The sequence below is a fragment of the Alligator sinensis genome, unplaced genomic scaffold (assembly GCF_000455745.1).
Source record: "Alligator sinensis unplaced genomic scaffold, ASM45574v1 scaffold1194_1, whole genome shotgun sequence".
Taxonomy (NCBI): domain Eukaryota; kingdom Metazoa; phylum Chordata; order Crocodylia; family Alligatoridae; genus Alligator; species Alligator sinensis.
In genome coordinates, this window is record NW_005843070.1 from 296,893 (window position 1) to 301,062 (window position 4,170).

The 4,170-nt window shown below is 47.2% G+C and overlaps 1 protein-coding gene across 1 annotated transcript in view; it reads left to right on the forward strand.

Annotated features, from left to right (window-relative positions):
- LOC102382107 (extracellular calcium-sensing receptor) overlaps positions 1–4,170 on the forward strand; it is a 130,539-nt gene that overhangs the window by 58,116 nt on the left and 68,253 nt on the right.

The window sequence follows — 4,170 nt, forward strand, 5'->3', positions numbered from 1 at the left end:
GGGCTTGCCACAGGGCTTGAGCATTGCCACAGGGCTTGAGCAGGCAGCAGAGCACCCTGCAGGTGACTGCAGTGCCAATCGGGGAAGGGGGGGGGTCACATGACCATCAGGATGCCACCTGATTGGAGGAGGGGCCTGAGCAGTAAAGCTAGCAGTTGCTGGTGGAAGCCAGTAAGAGAACATCGCCAGCCAGAGCTGCTGCTCCCAGAATACCTGGAGGTCAAGGGTAGGAGCTATGTGGATGGAGGAGGTTCCTAGTCCTGGGGCATGACCTAAAACTACACCCTGCTGGGGTTGGATAGTGTAGTGGGGCTGCCCTGGGGCAAGGCAGTCTCCAGGAAATGGAGACACCTGTGCCTCACTAGTGAAAGGTGAGTATGGGGCACCAGAAAGCCTCAGTTCCTGCTGGTGACCCTGTGGAGGGGAATGGCTAGGGAAGCACACCCCAACAGCAAAGCACAGGCCCATCAGGGGGTAGTGAAATAGTGGTCCCAGTGAGAGGGTGGAGTAGGAGCTGGTAGCCATGTAGAGTAGGGCCTTAGGGGGTCTGAAGGACTGCACATGGACCAACCAGAGTAGCTGGAGTTGAGGCCCCAGTGAGGTGGTAGGAAGCCCTGGCATGTCTGAGGACACCTGAGGCCAAGTTGGGCCAGAGGCCAAGTGCAGCCCAGTTAAGGAGCCGGGGAAGTAATAGTGGAATTGAATGTAATGTCATCTGTGTGGCATGGGACACAGTATAAGGGGAGGTTTGAAGCCGTGTATTATACCCTAGGCATTGGGGCATTAAATGGGCAGCCTCCTGCATTGTTACTTCTGGTATTATGCCAAAGCATGGCAGGTGAATTAGGGTGAACTGCCCTAGACAGGTGGGTGGGCTGATGATGAAATGTGGCCCCAAGATGGCCTCCTGTCACAGATGGGGGTGGGTTGTGGTATGGACAGGAAAATTAATGTATAGAACCACATGAATCATGTTGCAGCTTACAGACCTAGCTCTAATACAAACAAACAAACAAGCATGCCTTTTAGAGTACCACACTAACACATGAATCACAGGCATTTAGGACAACATGTCACAATGTATATAACACAAATATTCCTTTCATAAGCATTTTGTGGCAAGACAGGCTGAATACTCTTGCGGTAAAATGGGCTAGATTTCAGTCTCAGTAGCTGCTTAGCCTACGTGTACTCTCTGAATTGGTATAGCTTCAATCACTGGCACTGCATGCTTCCATTTCCTCTTCACCAGTTTGATTTGGCCCTGCCCTGGATAGACCAGAAGCTTCCCATGCCTATTTAGACCTTTACTTCTCAGAAGAGGCTGCTAGACTGTGCTGGTGGTATTTTGTATGTAAATGTTGTTCTTGTGGGGCAAGGATTTCTTAGGGTGATCTATTTCATTGGATCAACTGTGTAGTTGGGATAAAGTTAGCCAACTAGAAATTAGTCTGAGACCTACCAAATTCATTTCACAAAGGCCATCAAAGGGAGAGAACAGTAATAATTACCTGCCATGAACAATCTGTGCCTCAGCTTTTAAGGACAGGCTGGAGAGGTGTCTGCATAATACCTAACCTATACCCTGGTAGTTAGAACGCCATGCTGGGAAGTTAGGGAGATGTATGCTCAAATCCCTAGAAGACAGGTCTAAGACTGTCTTCTGAGACCTAGGCAAGTGCCCTGACTGCTCAGGCATTGGAGCTAAAGAATGGGGAGGCTTTCTTATTACTGTTTTTTTTTCCAGGCTACAATTCAGGACTTACGCTGTAGTACATGAGCAAGGAGCCACATGTCTGGCCAGTTAGAGCACAGGCTACTGAGCATGTACCCTAGCCATAAGCTTACACACCCACACTGGATGGAATGTGGGATTGCAAGTAGTGTCTAAGCACTAGAAAACTGCCATTTGCACATGTAGCATGAAATAGGATTCTGCCCTAAGTCCAGTCCAATCCAGTTCACTTCTCACACCATCAGATGTATATGGCAAGGGTTGGGACCCAACTAATCCTATCCTGGTCCACTTCCTTTAATTTGTTCAAGCTTCTGATCTATAAAGCTGGTGCTTCCATAATTTCCAAAAAGTCCCTTTGGGTCGACCTCTCTTTCTTTTGTCCAGTGTTCAATAAACAGAACTTACTTAGGATGCCAGTTGTTTAGCATTCTCAAAGCATGGCCCAGGCAAGCCCACATCCTCCAGTGCATTGTGTCACAGCTGTGGGGAGTTGTCTGCTCCAAGATGTCAGCACTTTTTACTCTGTCTGACCATTTTAGTCTGAATACCTTGCATAGGCAGCCCTAGTGAAAAATACTAAGCTTCCATTGGAGAGACTTGCTGCTGTTTCATGACTTCAGCTCACACGAAAGCAGGCTGAGTTCATTTTTACCAAAAATCTGAAGCTTTGTGCATCCATATGGGGGGTGAGCTTCAGAAAAGCAGGATTTATCTACCCACTTGAGTACCACCATATATATTCCAATAAGTATTCCTTTCATGAATTGATCACAGTTGTGTGCTTACAAGAACGGCTTCTGTGACTATGTGACAGACCTTTGTCATAGCTTGTAAACTGTCATGAGAGAAAAGGGCTCTTCAACTAGAAGAGAGCTTCTCCCTATATGAGGAGAAAAAGGAGGAAGAGGATCCTGCATGGTGACATTCTACAGTTATTTATTTTACTAAAATCTGAGTTCCTGGCTCACATCAATAACCATGCTCAGGAGATTTGACAAGTGATCTTGCATAGTGTGTATGTCAAGAGAATATTTCTAGCCAGGGAACGGTACAGAACTAAAGAAGGTCCAAAAAAGGGCATCATCAAGGATGACTAGTGGCATGGAGGGGCTTCCATATGAAGAGAGACTAAAGAGGCTAGGCCTATTCAGTTTAGAAAAGAGATGCTTGGGAGGAGGGGAGGGGGCATGATAAAAGTTTACTGAATACTAAATAGTGAAAAGAAGGTAAATATAGAGATTTGTTATTTACCATCTCTTACAATATAAGAACTGATAATCATAAAATGAAACTAGTAGGCAGTAAATTTAAAACTAACAAAAGGAAGATCTTTTTCATGCAACATATAATTAACGTATGGAACTAATTGCCACAAGATGTTGTAGAAGCTGTTTAACTAGATTCAAAAAGGAACTGGACAAATTCTTGGAGGAAGGGGGCATCAGTAGCTATTGAATATGGGAGTTAGGGGTGTGGCCTCTGAATTAAAACGTCCTGAACCTTAAATGCTGGAGGCTGCAAGTGGGAGAGGAATAAGAGAAAAGTCTTGGTCATACCCTGTTCACTCTCCCTTTTCAGCATCCACTCTCTGCCACTGTGAGATGCAGGATACTGGGCAAGATAGACTTATGGTCTGACCCCGTAAATGGAAGCTGTTATGTTCTTATGTAAGGACTTCTGGTCCTTTAACGTTCTAGAGAGGGGCTCAGCTTATGTTTGTATCCAGTGTCATAAACTGGATTGAGCTGATGCTTAGTGGATTTCATAGATTTCATATACATCAGGGCTGGAAGGGACCTCGGAAGATCATCGAGTCCAGCCCCCCGCCCAAAGGGCAGGAAGTCAGCTGGGGTCATAGGATCCCACCAAGATAAGCATCCAGTTTCATCTTGAAGGTGTTCAATGAAGGCGCTTGAACCACCTCCGGTGGCAGGCTGTTCCAGACCTTGGGGGCTCGGACAGTAAAGAAATTCTTCCTTATGTCCAGCCTGAAACGATCTTGAAGTAGTTTGTGACCATTCGACCTCGTCATCCCTTGGGGCGCTCTGGTGAACAAACGTTCCCCCAGATGCTGGTGGTCACCCCTGATAAACTTGTAGGTGGCCATCAGATCACCCCTGAGCCTGCGCTTTTCCAGGCTAAAGAGCCCCAGGGCTCTCAGCCTGTCATCGTAGGGTCTGCTTCCCTGACCTCTGATCATGCGCGTGGCTCTTCTCTGGACTCTCTCAAGCTTCTCCACATCCTTTTTGAATTGTGGAGCCCAAAACTGGACACAGTACTCCAGCTGCGGCCTCACTAAGGCCGAGTACAGGGGGAGAATGACGTCCCGGGATTTGCTTGAGAGACGTCCCGGGATTTGCTTGAGACGTCCCGGGATTTGCTTGAGATCATCGAGTCTGACCCCCTGCATAGGCAGGGAAGAGTGCTGGGTG